Genomic DNA, 16,681 nt, shown 5'->3' with positions numbered 1-16,681 from the left:
TTATTAATGATGATGGCCTCATTACTTCTTTATGATTATCTCTCCCTCATGTGCTCCGGCCATAGTGCCCTTCTCCTTGCACCCTCAAACAAACAAGACATGCTACTGTCTCAGGGCCTTTGCACGGGCTGTTTCCTCTGCCTGGAATGCTCTCTTTCTTTAGATTTTCAAGTACCTCACTCCCTCTCCTTGGGTCTCTGCTTAAATAGCATTTTTCCAGTGAGGCCTTTACCAACTTCTTCAAAGGTCACAAGATATTTCAGTTTGTGAAAATCCAGCAAGTTGTACACTTAGGATATTTGCATTTTTCTATAGTAACATTATATATCAAGAATTTTTTTTTAACATCAAAAAAAATTTTTTTTAATTACAAACTCTCTGGCACTCCATACCCCCTCTTCTTTATTTTCATTCCTGGCACTTACTTAATTTTTTTTCCTTCTTTATTTTATTTATTATCTGGCTCCCTTTGTCAAATATATGCTTAATGTAGAAGAATGCCTGGCACCTAATAGGTACTCAGTATTCTTTGAATAATAGAATTGAAGTAGAATGGAGAAGTTTTTAACTAGTTATGGGAAATGTGAGAGTAAGCTAACTGAAAGAAGGTCAGATGGTGTTGGTACTACCCCCCATTAAAATTAGGTGATGATGAAGTTGCAGTGCTTGGATGTGGGCTTTTTCTGTACCACCTCTCTGCTGCCCAAGCTCAGACAAGGTAGAGAGTTGGATTCATCCAGGGGTCATGGTTGCCACATGGATAAAGCGATATGACAGGGTCAGGGAGTGGCTGAAATAATGCATGAGGCATCTAAGCTGGTTAAGGAGGAAAAGGCAGAAGGAGCGGAAGGCCAGGAAGAAAACAGAGGGGTCAGTCCTGCTGAGGGCAGCTGCAGGAGTGCAAGCACGACAATAGCCCTGATAACCTGTTATGCCCCAAATACCTTTCCTTGCCTTTTAATGGAGAGAAAGGTTCTTGTCCTGAAAAACAATCCACTCATTTTGTGTTTTCCAAAGAGAGATGTCACCAACTTGTGGCCTGTTACAAGGTCATAGTTTGCTGGTTTTACAGCTAAGCCTATATGGAGTAGTCTGACCTACCACAATTTACTCTCCCTTTAGTATCATGGACATATTTGCACTTAGCTACTAGGAGGAAAGAAAGTAGCTAAGTGCAAATATGCCCATGATACCAAAGGACTGAAGACGAATTTTTATGGGACGGTGTGGAAATAAGACTGCTGGTTATGATATGGCAATGGACGTGCATGTGGTTCTTTTCCCAAAATTCAAATTACATTGTCTCTGATTATTTGAGCTGATGGAAGAGAAGCAATATATAGATTATTTAGAATAATAAAGATATTGCAAAAAAACATTTTTAGAAATGTGGTCAATAAGAATTAAAACCAGGAAATAATCAAATAAATTGCTCAGCTTCACATCATTAGTAAAATTCAACATTTATCTTTTTATTTTTTTCCAGGGTTGTACCTGTGGCATATGGAAGTTCCCAGGCTATGGGTTGAATTGGAGCTACAGCTGCTGGCCTACACCACAGCCACAGTAATGCCAGAATGGGCCTCGTCTGCAACTCACACTGGAGCTCAGGGCAACACTGAATCCTTAACCCAGTGAGCTAAGCCAGGGATGAAACCCACATCCTCATGGATACTAGTTGAGTTCTTAACCTGCGGAGCCACAATGGGAATTCCTTTAATATTTCTTTTTTGGTAGAAAAAGGATTCAAAATAACTATGTCTTCAGGTTTATGGGTAAATGATTTTCTGTTCACATAAAATTTTAAGAGTAAATTGTGCTAGGTGTCATTTATTTGGGAATCAAAAAGTGCATAGTAGGGACTATTGCAAGGATTTTTGTGCACAGAAACTTCTTGGCAGCGGGCTCCCTGACAAAGGAGAGATTCAAGAATAATAGGGAAAGGAACACTGGCAGAGTCAGGCATCATGTGCAGAGGTCCTTTCTAAAATAAGCTGCAAACCAAATCACATAAGAGGCTTTTAAACAAGACCCACTCAATCAGAATTGCTATAAATGGAGCACAGGAATTTTTTTTTTTCTTTTTTGGCCGCCCTGCAGCATTTGGAGCTCCTGCGCCAGAGATCAGAGCCACATCCTTGACCTAAGCCACAGCTTTGGCAGTGCTAGATCTTTAACCTACTGTGCCAGGCCAGGGGTTGAACCTGCATCCCAGTGTGCCCAGGACATCGCTGATCCCTCTGTGCCACAGCGGGAGTGGGAGCTTGTAAAGCGTCCAGGTGACTTAATTGGCCCAGGATCTGTTTTGGGTAACCAGTCAGTGAACTTGCCTTAAATTAAGGGCTCTTCCAATTCTGAAATTCTGGATTGGTTTAGGAATAAGACAAGATAAAACTACAAATGAAAGTAATTTTAGGTTGCATTAGTAAAATTACAAAATTAAGGTCTCCAGATTTGATAGATGCTTCAAGAGTGGCCACCTTGCCAGGGTAGAGTTTGGCAGAGTACTGAAGGTATCTGGAAACCATGCTACTAGAGGAAAGATTGAAAAAATTAGAGGTGTTTAGCCTTGAAAAGACCTATAGTAGGAATTTAAGAGCTGTTTTTAAAAACTAGGGAGTTCCCATCGTGGCTCAGCAGAAACAAATCTGACTAGCATCCATTAGGATGCAGATTTAATCCCGGGCCTCACTCAGTGGGTTAAGGATCTGACTACCGTGAGCTGTAGTGTAGGTCGCAGACATGGCTTGGATCTGGCCTCCATGTGGCTGTGGTGTAGGCTGGCAGCTATAGCTCCGATTCGACCCCTAGCCTGGGAACCTCCATATGCCATGGGTGCAGCCCTAAAAAAATAAAATAATTAAAAAATAAAACTACTGGGAGTTCCCACTGTGGCACAGTGAGTTAAGAATCTGACTGCAGCAGCTTGGGTTGCAGTTGCAGCTTAGATTCAACCTCTAACCCAGGAACTTCCATATGCCACTGGTGCAGCCATTAAAAAGAAAAAATGAATTCCCTTTGTGGCTCAGCAGGTTACAAACCTGACTAGTATCCAAAAGGATGCGGGTTTGATCCCTGACCTTGCTCAGTGGGTTAAGGATCCAGCATTACTATGAGCTGTGGTGTAGGTTGCAGGTGGGGCTCGGATTTGGCATTGCTGTGACTGTGCAGCCAGCAGCTACAGCTCCAAATCCACCCCTAGCCTGGGAACCTTCATATGCCACAAGTGCAGCCCTAAAAAAGCAAAAAAAAAAAACAAAGAATGCATACTTAAAAAAATAAATAAATAAAAGGGTTGTTGTATCAAAGAAATAGTAATGGTCCCAGAAGGCAGAATAGGATAAAAGTTTGGTACCTGAGAGGCAAGATTCCTTCCTGAATTCATTAACAACTACTGTGGGTTGGGCCGCAGAAGGGGCAGTTCTTCACTGGAAATGTATGAGAATCTGAATATAGATACTCTACAGCAGGGATTGCCACGGGGGTGGGGGAGTTCTTTAATTGTCTCTTTCCCTTGAATACAGGTATTATCTCACATTTTTCTGCCCCACATATTATCTTTACAAGGAAGGGGCTGAATTAATGACTGCTGAATTGAAGGTGGAAAAAGATTGGCTTTTGGACACTACCTGTTGATCAGGCCGTAAGTGAGCGCTGACCTATTGGGTTGGGGAGGAAGCAGGGTGGGCTCACGAAGAGACATATAGAGTAAGATCGGATAAATAGGAACTGGCCACATAAAAGACCTGGGGATGGAGGGGAGACTTTGAAAAAGTATTAAAGCATATGTGTTTAAACACACCACTTGTGTTAAACACGCCAGTGTGACTGAAGTATGTTGAGCACAAAAGACCTTCAGTTCTTTCAGAAACTCCTGTGTGCTATGTTTTCATACTTAGAGATCTTCCTGACATCTGCTGGCTAGTATACATACTGCAATTCCAAATTATACTACACAAGAAAGCCTTTGTAACAACCTGTTTTTTAAAGACTACGATAATAAATTAGAAAGAAAGCACCAGGTCTCTTCCCTACTCTCTTATATACAGCACACAGAAGACAATGAACGGTTGCTACTTGTGTGCACTAAGCATTACACCTCTGTTTATGTGATACCATTTGCCTGCTTTTATGTGTTCACAAAAACAGAGAAATCACATGTGTAAAAGTTGAATTAAAAAAAGTTGAGGGAGTTCTCATCATGGCTCAGCGCTTAATGAACTTGACTAGCATTCATGAGGATGCAGATTCGATCCCTGGCCTCGCTTAGTGGGTTAAGGATCGGGCATTGCTGTGGGCTGTGGCTCTGGCTTAAGCTGGCAGCTACAGCTCCAATTTGAACCCTAGCCTGGGAACCTCCATATGCTGAGGGTGTGGCCCTAAAAAAACAACCAAAAAAAAAGTTGAATAGGAGTTCCTATTGTGGCTCAGCGGTAACAAACCCAACTAGTATCCATGAGGATGCAGGTTTGATAACTGGCTTCACCCAGTGGGTTAAGGATCTGGCATTGCCGCAAGTGATGTAGGTCACAGATGCAGCTTGGATCTGATGTGATGTGGCTGTGGTGTAGGCCTCAGCTGTAGCTCTGATTCGACCCCTAGCCTGGGAACTTTTAAACACAATGTCTCATGCAATATTTTCAGATTTATAAAAGGTTCTTAAATTGTTTTCATAAACATACAGCTTGCTTTAGTCTGATAAGCATTCTGCTAATAATAAATGTCTGCATTAAGCATGTCTGATAATTTTCATCTTTTTCTCAGTCACATTAGTAGTAGTATTTTTATTTTCCATACATGTCTATAAAGGACAAAAATATAAAATTATTTTTAATATTACATAAAGAGCTGTACAATGATTCTGCTGCATTTGAAACAATGTTCCACTGGCAGTTGCCTCACCATGCAATTGCTCAAAATATTCATTAATCAGGTGACATTAAAAGATAAATTTGGGGAGTTCCCCTCGTGGCACAGTGGAAACAAATCCAACTAGGAACCATGATGTTGCGGGTTCAATCCCTGGCCTCGCTCAGTGGGTTAAGGATCCAGCATTGCCATGAGCTGTGGTGTAGGTCACAGACGTGGCTCGGATCCTGCGTTACTGTGGCTCTGGCTCTGGCGTAGGCTGGCAGCTATAGCTCCAATTAGACCCCTAGCATGGGAAATTCCATATGCCATGAGTGCGGCCCTAAAAAGACAAAAAAAAGAAAAAAGGTAAATTTGCGAGTTCCCATTGTGGCTCAGTGTGTTAAGAACCCTACTAATATCCATGAGGATTCAGGTTTGATCCCTGGACTCACTCACTGGGTTTAGGATCCGTTGTTGCTGAAAGCTGTGGCATAGGTCACAGATGTGGCTTGGATCCTGCGTTGCTATGGCTGTGGTGTAGGCTGGCAGCTGCAACTCCTATTGGAACCATAGCCTGAGAACTTCTATATGCCACAGGCGAAGACTTAAAAAAAAAAAAAAAAAAAAAGACAAATTTCATGAATAAAGGGTGACTCAGAGACATTGGTATGTAACATAGAAAAATGTGGGTTCTTGGAGGGTACCCATCTGTTAGGAAGGAACACTAGAATTTGCTCAAAGTTCTCAGCTCTGCTATTAATCATGTGACCATGTGAGTTGGATTTTCTTCTTTTTAGGGCAGCACCTGCGGCATATGGAGTTTCCCAGCCTACTTACGGGTTGAATCAGAGTTACAGCTGCCAGCCTACACCACAACCACAGCAACTCAGGATCCAAGCCATGTCTGTGACCTACATCACAGCTCACAGCAACACCAAATCCTTAACCCACTGAGCAAGGCCAGGGATTGAACCTGCATCCTCATGGATCCTGCTAAACCACAGCAGGACCTCCAAGTTGGATTTTTTTACTTGCAAAGACCAAAATCCAGTTTTGATAAATTTAGGAGAAAGGTAATTCATTAAAAGGATTATAGGTAGTTTAACATCATCAAGAGACTGGCAACTGGAACATCACCCATCTGTTCACTTGGTCACTCCACACAACTGGTGCAGGGGGACACCATCTCTGCTGAGGATTAGGTGCCACCACTTATTACCAAGGCCACAGATCCCTAGACTATCATGACAACCAGTATTGCTCAAACAACTACATCTTGCTGCATTTGCCATTGTCACCAAAGAGACACTTTGTTTCAAGATTCCACTTTGTTGTGTCTCCGGCTCCCAGTTCAAAGTTTAATTTGTAGTGTTAGGGTCCCATTAGGCAGAGAAAAAAAATCTGAATTTCAGCTTCTATAGTGAAAGGCATACTCTGAGTCCCAACAAGCTCGAGATGGGAATTAACGTTGGAAAGGAGCTCAGATACTGGGCAGCCCAAAAGATGATAGACGTCTGCTATGTTGACCCTGGACAAATCACTCTGATCCTCACTTTTCTATTAAACAAGGTAAATAAGATTCACATGGCAAAGGAGATACTGTATGTTTACTTATTGATTACACAATAAATACTAACTATATGCCAGAAGGCAAAATGAGCAAGTCCTCTCTGGTCTAAAGGAGGAGAGAAATCAATAGATAGCCAGTAGTAGGATAGAGGCAGGCACAGGCAAGAAGAGGGCTGAAAGAAGAGGGAACTTGGAGTTCCCTTTGTGGCTCAGAGGAAATGAATCTGACTAGTATCCTTGAGGACGTAGGTTCGATCCCTGGTCTTGCTTAGTGGGTTAAGGATCTGGCGTTGCCGTGAGCTGTGGTTTAGGTTGAAGACTCGGCTTGGATCTGGCATTATTGTGGCTGTGGCGTAGGCCAGCAGCTGTAGCTCCAATTCAACCCCTAGCCTGGGAACCTCCATATGTCATGGGTGTGGTCCTAAAAAGCCAAAAAAAAAAAAAAAAAAAGAAGAAGAGGGAACTTAACTGGTTTACAAATGATGTTCTTATATTTTAAGTACTTATATTTAAAAACAGATTTTCCTTGTAAATGATGTTTGTACCATTAATGAGAAAGACAGCCTGCTCTTGTAGAATATGGTTGTACTCCTTTGAAAGGCTTAGCTGTTTTATAGAAATGCCAAAATAATATTTGCTGGCACAAATCCAGAAACCTGAGTTTTGATTGCTTTTTGATAGATATCTAGACTGCCAGTTTCATACAGCAGGACACTTCAAAGGATTTAACATGTTGTAGCTTTGCCAGTCATTAATAATGAGATAAGCTCATTGTACTGTGAACCTCCCCTGTTCTGATCTGACCTAAGAGTAGTCTACTATTTATATGTAGCTACTGCGTCTTTGCTTATAATAAAGTTGGCCTTAGGCTTAGGCTGTGTAGTTTTGTTTTGTTTTTTTAATTTTCCATTTATAAAAGAGAGCAGCTGCATGATAACTTAGGCCTGACCCAGAATCTGTGATAATACTAAATTCATCATATGGTAATAATAGAATGTTTTTTATAGAACAAATTCTGTAGAACTAAGGACTAATATAGGTCAGTGGGACCACAGAGGTTAGCTATTACCCCAATCTGGCAGTTATTTCTTTTCTTTTTTTTTTTCTTTTTATGGCTGCACCTGCGACACATGTAAGTTCCCAGACTAGGTGTCGAACTGGAGCCAAGGCCCGTGCCACAGCCATGGCAACACCGGGTCCAGCCGCATCTGTGATCTACACCACAGCTGTGGCAATGCAGGATCCTTAACCCACTGAGCAAGGCCAGGGATTGAACCGGCAACCTCATTGTTACTAGTCAGATTCATTTCTGCTGCACCACAACGGGAACTCCTCACAGCATTCTTAAGTTAGACTTTTGTAGTTGACATTCTCTCCTAAGATCCATAAGTCTATATCCAAATGCCTTTTGATCTCTTCATTTGGATGACACACAGGCATTTAAAATTCAATGGGTCCAAAACTGAGGTACTGATAACTCCCCTCCCCCATATGTTCCACTGAACAATAGTTAGGGTTTCACTAACGCACTTTTGTGGGCCCAGTCAGTAGGTTAAGCTTGAAGACTGGGAATACCCTCTAATATCCTACATGAAGCCAGGCTGGTTTTACCTCAAATATCTCAAATCCACTTCTCTCCACCTTTACTACCATTACTCCAGTCCAAGTCTTAACCCATCTGACTACTTCCACTCTTATTTTTGTCTATTCTTTACAGAGTAGCTGGCCTACTTTGTTTTTTTTTTTTTTAAAAAGGTATCAAATCACCCACATCCTCCACCCCTTCAACAGCTTCCTTTTACATAAAATTTAAAAATATTTATCATGGGAGTTCCCATCATGGCTCAGTGGTTAACGAATCTGACTAAAAATCATGAGGTTGTGGGTTCAATCCCTGGCCTTGCTCAGGTAAGGATCCGTGAGCTGTGGTGTAGGTTGCAGACATGGCTTGGATCCTGCGTTGCTGTGGCTCTGGCATAGGCTGGCGGCTACAGCTCCAATTAGACCCCTAGCCTGGGAACCTCCATATGCCATGGGAGAGGCCCTAGAAAAGGCAAAAAAGACCAAAAAAAAAAAAAATTTATCATGGCCTACTAAGTGCTGCATGATCTGGACCCTACCTACCTTTAACTTCACTTACACTGTTCTCTGTCAACATAAGAAGTTTCAGGCAAACTGGACATCTTCCATTTACTCAAAGAGCAGCCTTCTCTCTTCTGTTCCACCCCACCCAAGAGCTTTCACACAGGCTTTCTCTGCCTCTCTTCTATCTGGTCAACTTCTTACCTGTATCTGAAAGGTCTTCCCAGACCCCTGTCCCTTACCCCCTAGTTTTAAATATGGGTTCCTTCACTCTACTTCACACAATTTTAAGTACATATTTATTTAAATGATATCTGATGACTGTCTACCTTCTCCACTTGAGAATTAAGAAGGACAGGAACTACATCAGCTTTATGCACCCTGGTGCTGGAATAATAACAGCAGCAGCAGCAGCAGCAGCAGCAACAACTAACACTTAGATGACATTTACTACATGGAAGGCATTGTGCTGAACACTATATGTAAAACTATTTAATGTATCCTCCCAGTATATTGTTTGGCCCATAGTCAGTGGTCAGTTTGTTGAATGAATAAACTCAGCCTCTATGTACACACCTACAAAGTTGCTACCTCCTCCCAGAAAAAGCCGATTACTCTGATAGATAACTGGTGATTGGAAGAATCTTTATATTGACCGCAGCTGCCTCCCTGCAATTTCCGCCCACTGATTCTATTTCTGCCTTTGTGGGGCTACGTAGTACAAGCCTTAACCGCCCTTATTCAAGCTCGACATCGCAGCATCTTAAGACTCATCCGCCGCCTTAGCGTCCCCTTTTCCAAACCTCCCTGCAGCGACTCCTCAAGCGTTCCCTTCCGCGGTGGTCCAAGAAGCCCAGCCAGCCCCGCGCCCGCCTCTCCCGGCATCCCCCACCTTGCGCGTCACGTGATGACGCCCGCCCCGCACCAGCCCTACAAATACCGCCCCCGGGCGGGGCTCCAAACGTGTCCGCCCGCCCCTGGCCGCGCGCCGCAGTCCTTCCCCGCTAACGCTGCGGCCCGGTGCCCGCGGCCCGCACTGGTGTGGGCAAGCGTCCCGGACAGCTCCTGGCGAGGTAAGAGGGGACGGCCCGAGGAGGCTGTGGGCCAAGTCGTTCCGCCCGCGTCCCTGGGATGCCCCGGCCCCGGACCTGGGGGCCGCCCCGGGAAGGGGCTCGGGCGCCTGGGGGCTACCTCCCCCGGACCTGGGGTGCTTCTCTAGGCGCCCGGCGGAGCTGGCGCCGCTCGGTGTTACCGGAGGCTGAGCACCCGGCCCCGGCGGGACCCGGAGAAGGTGCCCTCGGGCCGCCCACGGCCCAGAGCTCCCGCACTCTGCTGGCTGCTGGAGGCTCAGCTGCGCCGAAGAACAGCTGTGCCTCGGTTTCCCCTCCTGTGAAACGATCGGGCTGGGAAAGTGCATCTCTCCGGTTGCCTTCAGCCTTGAGGTTTTCCGAGTGTGTTAATGAAGTCGAAGAGAAAAAGCACTCTTGAGATGGAATAGAACCCTCACCTAGGAACGCAGGAGCGTCTGGGGCCGGGCATCTTGTATTTTCTCTGTTTTTTTACAAGCCTCTCCTGAGACTCGGCTTCTCCATATTTAAAATAAGATGATAACCCTAGCCCTGCCTCGCTCACAGGACTACAGTGAAGAACAGATGGGAAAGTGATTTGAAGAGCCAGAAGTCTGGAGTCAGTCAGACCTGGGTTCAAATCCTAGTTCTGCCACTTACTGTGTGATCTCGAGCCAGATAGTACCCTCACCTGTTAAAACAAAATAATAACAGTAATTAGCTCAGGAGATTGTTGTGAAGATTAAGTGTAATAGGGCTCAGCACAATGTCTGGGAACAGAAATGATCAGTAATTAGTGCTCTTAGTACAAGTAGTATAAAATCAGTAAACTAGGGAAGGGTGTGTAGAATCATCACACCTCCGTTTCTATATATTTAGTCCTAAAAAGAGTGCTGTTTTGATTTCACGAGAAAGAAGCCAAGTGGGATCCTTTGCCTTCTCATTTACAGTTGGCATGTGAACCAGTTGTTCCTACCAGATGAGTCAGGCAGGATGGGAACATTAATGTTCTGAAGCAGATCAGTATCAGGTTCCCAATGAGGGGAAAGAAAAGTGCCAGGCATGTGTTGCCACCCCAAAAAAAAGTGCAATATAGTGATTGACTGTCAGACCCAGCAGATGCCTGGGAAACAATTTAATCTAGCTTTCTCCTTAGGCTGCTCCTCAACTGCACCTGTGGCATATGGAGGCTCCCAGACTAGGGTCAAAAGGGAGCTGCAGTGGCCAGCCTGCACCACAGCCACAGCAATGCGGGATCTGAGCCATGTCTGTGAGCTACACCACAGCTCGTGGCTACACCAGATCCTTAAGTCACTGAGCAAGGCCAGGGATTGAACCGGCAACCTCATGGTACTAGTCATGAGGATGGATACTAGTTAGGTTCGTTACCGCTGAGCCATGGTGGGAATTCCTAGGCCCAGATTTGAGGACAGGATTTTGATTTTTCACAAGACCAGACAAAATGTTGGCACTGGGTAGTAAAAAGAACACATAGTATTTACCAGATGCTGTGCTTTCCCTGAATTATAACCCAATTCCTCATTTATACAAGTTATTTATGAACAGCCTACTATGTGCTTGTATACCTACTAGGAGCTGGAGAAGAAATACACAAGTACTCCTCTGCTGGTTCTCAATACATCTCAAAATAACAGTAAATTCCACCTCCCCTTGAGCCTTTCTCATAGCAGCTGGCCCCAAGGGACAGAAGCACACAGAGAGGCCTGAATTGTTTCATGTTCAGTAACAGCAGTCCCAGAGCCCTTGTTGAAGCCTGGTGAGATTGTAGAGACTGGAGAAAATGCTGCTTTGTCAGGGCTTTTAGTAAAGGACTTCCTGGGGCTGCAGTGCTTGGGTTTCTTTTTCTGGTTTCTGGCCTCTTACTGTTTTTAAATTTCTGAAAAGAGCCACCCTTACTACAGTGCCTTCATTATGGTTTCCATGGTTATCAGATGAATTGTATTTTTATGATAGCACAAGTAGCTGTTGAGAAATCCATGGTCAAGCAGCCCCAGTTCCCTGTGGATTTGTTTTCTGATGGTGGTCCTTTTTTTTTTCTCAGTTGCAAGACAGTCACACTATCCTTTCTTACCTCCCAGCCTCTTTACTTTTTCTTGTTTTCTTTAACAAACATACATCGATGGCAGGGCCAGCAGGAGTGGGACTAGAAACAGATAAAAACATGTATTGACCCTGACTTAGGGATCTCAGCATCTCTGTAGGGATGATCCAGGAGCATTACCACATGCAAGGGGCAAATAAGTGGGGCTCTGAAAAAGATGTAGATTACAAGCCAGTGAGAGCTTTTGGAGATGGAAGGATAGTGTCCTGGGCAACCAAGGAGACATCACACACTGATATGCTTTTCAAGGAAGGTGTAAGAAAACAACAAATTTCTTTTATGTTTCTCAGTCACATGGTAATAATAGATGGTACAAGAAGCATTTTGTGGGGAGTTTCCATTGTGGCGCAGTGGTTAACGAATCGACTGGGAACCATGAGGTTGCGGGTTTGATCCCTGGCCTTGCTCAGTGGGTTGAGGACCCGGTGTTGCCGTGAGCTGTGGTGTGGGTTGCAGACGTGGCTCATGGCTGTGGCTGCGGCTCTGATTGGACCCCTAGCCTGGGAACCTCCATATGCTGTGGGTGCTGTCCTTAAAAAAAAAAAAAAAAAAAAAGCATTTTGTTCTTTTCAGTTTGCCTTAATGAATGAGCCTTCTCTTTAGTCACCTATCATGGGCTTTGTTTAAAATGTCTGTTTTTTTTCTCATTACTCTCTTTCTGTTAGCTTAGTGATATATTAGTTTCCTACACAGTATTGTGTACGTAAAAGTAGAGACATTTGATTAAGATTTTGTCTATTTCATTTTGGATGTTTACTAACCTATATGTCTCATTTCAGCAGTTACCTTCTAAGCAGTAACATTTTTTTATTTTTCCAAATAATCTCCCCAAGTCTTTAATGCCCTTCTAAGTGAGTATTCTGATGGTTCCTATTTCCAAGTCCCCTAAGGGCTTAAAACAGTCCAAAGAAGTCTGTTTTACTCCCACTTTCCAGAGGGGAGAGAACTGCGGAGTCCGAGCAGCCCACCCACATCGTTTATGGTGTCACCATTGAAGAGCAGTTCTGCACAATCCAAGGATGTGTGGTGACTGCTGCCCGGTGCCCTTAATGCACCAGGTTCCTGCCAGCTCCATCCCAGGCATGCATTCCAAGGTTAGAGCCTTTATAGTTTGCTCAGTTACTCAGCCATTCTTCCACAGCACCGTGCAGTGGACCCTGTGTTGAACTTCTCGCCAGGCTGGGTTCCCCCAGTCTCCTGGTGAGTTCCCTTGCGGGGACACAGAGGGCCCTTTCCTACTAGCAGCCTTGGTCAGGGTCACCCCAGAACACCCAAGAGATTTACCTATTTTCCACCTTTTATCCGGGTTTGGAGGCTGAATCCCTTTCCTTCTTAACCCTAACCCAAGGCTTTTTGGCACATGGCTTCCACTCCTCTCCAGGCTTCTGCCTACTAAGAATACACAGCCTTCACCCAGGTATTTACCCCAGGACTTGATGTGTCTCCTCCCCTCAATTTTCATATGTGAGAGGAGTACTCTGATGGTGCTTGGGAAAGCATAGATCTGTTCCCCAGAGATTCTGTCTCCACTTACAGCCCTAAGAGAAGTAGGCATTGTTGCAAATTTATTTGACATGTATCCTGTTAGGGATTCTTGGGGCAAGTTTTTAATTTAAAAATGAAGGATTTTCAGTTCTCTCAACTTGTCTAAGATTCAAACAATAATCACTATGTTTAGTTCACTCCTTTTAAACTTTTAAAAATATGAACAATAACAAGAAGGTATGCAGGTAAAATCTAGCAATGTATAGCATAACAATTCTAAGGAAAATGCACAAGAAATAGATAACATTGCCAGGAATATGGCTCAGTGGTTAAGGAACCTGACTAGCATCCATGAGGGTGAGAGTTTAATCCCTGGCCTCACTCAGTGGGTTTAGGATCTCGAGTTTCTGTGGCCATGGCGTAGGCCGGCAGCTGCAGCTCCGATTCGATCCCTAGCCTGGAAGCCTCCATATGCTTCAGGTGTGGCCCTAAAATGACAAAAAAAAAAAAAAAAAAAGGAAAAGAAATAAAACATTGCCAGTACTCAGTAGCATCCCATGCCAAATCATAACCGCCTCCCCAGAAAAAAATCATCTTGACTTTTACAATAATCATTTCTTTGCTTTTCTTTGTGGTTTTGTCACCTGTGTTTGCATTTGCAAACAAGGTTGTTTTTTTTTTTTTACTAGTTTAACTTCCTACATGTAGAATCATACTGTGTACATTTTGTGTTTGCTTTTTTTGCTCTTGTTCATGAACTGAATCCATATCACAAGCACACGTATTTTCATCACTAACAGTGCTTCTTGATATTAATATGTCACAATATAGTTATTCATCCTGTGGGTGCCAGATACTTGTGTTGCTTATAGTTTCTGAATACCAAGAAGAGTGTAGCTAAGAACATCCTTAGGTATTTTCTATTATGTATGCGAATGTGTTTCTTTGGTTATATAATACATCAAAGTAGAATTGTTTTGCTGGATAATACCAAACAATTTTCCAAGTGATTGTACCAGTTTACTTTCCTACCAGCGATATATGAGAATTCCAGTTGTTTCACATCCTTGCAAGTACTTGGTATTGTCAGTTTAAATTTTTTAAGGATTGTATCTCTGTGGTTTTCCTTTTTTTTTCCTTCATTGCTACTGATGAGCATTTTTTTCCTGGCCTCTTTTGTAAACTGCCTATTAAGTCTTTTGCCTGTTTTTCAGTTTTTCTTAGTGATTTATCAGAGGTCTTTATAAAGTTTGGTTAGTGGTTCCTTGTCAGTATGTATTTTAAAATATCTTCTATTCACGACGCTTTTCACCCTCTTAAATGTTGATGTTTTAGACCCTATGCTATAGAAGCAGGCCCTGAAATTCATGTTCAGATGATGTATTGGGGATTTGTTTTCAAATGATATATTGGGAGAAGTGCTCAGGAAAAGGAGAATGGGGGAAGCAGAATGAGGAAGGAGGGAAGATGAGAATAACTAGGTGAGGTGGCCAGTTTCTGGTACGGGTAACCTCTGTCCATTATCAGCTGGCACTTCTGTCTGGGGCATGAGTGTGCTGGCCAGTATGGAGGATCTGGGTGGGGTACCAGTAGTACTCTCTCTAGTCCTCCAGTACATCCCCTTCTATGTTATATTCACTCCATCCAGATACAACCTCTGCAGGATTCTGGTTGGTCACCATTTCTGGGGCACCTTACAAGATGAAGGTTAGTGGGACAAACCACAATCCCTGCTGTTAGAGTTAGCCCAGAGATCTAACTAAAAACCTATCTTCTTCCGCCTCTACCATCTGTTTTCATTTCCCGTCCTTTGTCCCTTGAATATTGGAGAGAACTCAGTGATGAAGCCACCCGGCCTGGAAGTTTGTTTTCTTTTGTTCTGTTGTGTTTGACCACAGATTCAATGTTTTTAATGGTGCTAGGATAATTTTTAAAAGTTCATCTTCAGTTAGTTTTAGTAAGTAATGTTTTTCTAGGAATTTTTCCCTTGAAAGCTTTCAAAGTTATTTATATTGTTTATTTTTTTTAATGCCTGTGACATCTATAGCAACGTCCCCTTTTCATTCTGATTTCATTTTTATGCTTTCTCTCTTTTTTTTCCTTCTTGAGCTTCAGTAGAAGTTCCTTTCAAAGAACCAAATTTTGTCTTAATTGATTTTTTCCATGGTAAGTTTGTTTTTACTTCATTAAGTTCTGCTCTTTATTTATTTTACATTCCTTATATAAAGGTATATTTTGGCTTTTTTTTTTCTCTAGCTTCTTGAAATGGATGTTTAGTTCATTAATCTATATCCTTTTAATTGTTATTCTTTCCATTTGAGGTTAAACGTTTTTCTCCAAATACTGTTTAGCAAGAGCTCACAAGTTTTGATACATAGTATTTTAATAATTTATTTCTAATATTTTCTATTTTCCATTGTGATTTCCCCTCTGGCTCATAGGTATCTTAGAAATGTGTTTCTTAATTTCCAAACGTGAGTATTTTCTAGTTATCTTTTATTAATTGATTATAGTCAGCAAGCTTGTTCTGTATAATATTAATCCTTTAAAATTTGTTGAAATTTCTGTAAGGGTTCTTTTCTGATTATGGTGTGCTTGAAAGTAAAGTGTATTCTACAATTATTGGATTCAGTGTTACTGATTTTTGTCCTCTTCTAGCTATTATAGAGAGTAGTATTCCATTGTGTATATATGTACCACACCTTCCTAACCCATTAATTTATCCATGACATTTAGGATGCTTGCATGTCTGGGCAATTGGGAATAGTGCTGCTGTGAAAATAGGGGTGCCTGTCTCTTTTTGAATTGTAGTTTTGTCCGGATATATGTCCGGGAGTGGGATTGCTGGACCATATGGTAATTCTTTGAGTTTTCTGAGGAACCTTCATACTGTTTTCCATAGTGGTTGTACCAGTGTATGTTCTCTCTGACAGTGTAGGAGGGCTCCCTTTTCTCCACATCCTCTCTGGCATTTGTTGTTTGTAGACTTACTAATGATGGCCATTCTGACCATTGTGAGGTGGTACCTCCTTGTAGTTCTGATTTGCATTTCTCTAATAATTAATGATGTTGAACATCTTTTCATGTGCCCACTAGCCATCCTTGTGTCTCTTTTGGAGAAATGTCTATTTAGGTCTTCTGCGCATTTTTCAGTTGAGTTGTTAGATTTTTTTGGTTGTGGAGTTGTATGAATTGTTTGTGTATTTTGGAGATTAAGCCCTTATCGGCTGCCTCGTGTCCAACTATTTTCTCCCGTTCTGTAGGCTGTCTTTCTTTCTTCCTTTTTTATGGTTTCCATTGCTGTGCAAAAGATTGTAACTTTGATTAGGACCCATTGGGTTTTTTGTTTGTTCGTTTGTTTTTTCTATTGCCTTGGGAAACCGGCCTAAGAAACGTTGATACAGTTGGTGTCAGAGAATGTTTTGCCTATATTCCCTTCTAGGAGTTTTATGGAGTCTCCTCTTATATTTAAGTGTTTAAGCCATTTTGAGTTTATTTTTCTACA

General features: G+C 42.6%; 1 protein-coding gene across 4 annotated transcripts in view; it reads left to right on the top strand.

The window, feature by feature from the left end:
* The first annotated feature begins 9,457 nt into the window (after positions 1-9,457).
* The window catches only part of FBXO10 (F-box protein 10), a 75,416-nt gene continuing 68,192 nt past the window's right edge, over positions 9,458-16,681 (top strand). For 3 of the 4 annotated variants that reach the window (XM_047767954.1, XM_047767953.1, XM_047767955.1), the window contains exon 1: positions 9,469-9,575. The gene's annotated coding sequence lies outside the window, so the exon portion shown is untranslated. Of the gene's footprint in view, positions 9,576-16,681 lie in introns of all 4 variants that reach the window. The other variant, XM_047767956.1, reaches the window with a different exon arrangement.

This window comes from Phacochoerus africanus, chromosome 2 (genome assembly GCF_016906955.1).
Source record: "Phacochoerus africanus isolate WHEZ1 chromosome 2, ROS_Pafr_v1, whole genome shotgun sequence".
NCBI lineage: Eukaryota > Metazoa > Chordata > Mammalia > Artiodactyla > Suidae > Phacochoerus > Phacochoerus africanus.
The sequence above is the reverse complement of the archived record's forward strand: the minus strand, read 5'-3'. Positions and strand labels throughout refer to the sequence as shown.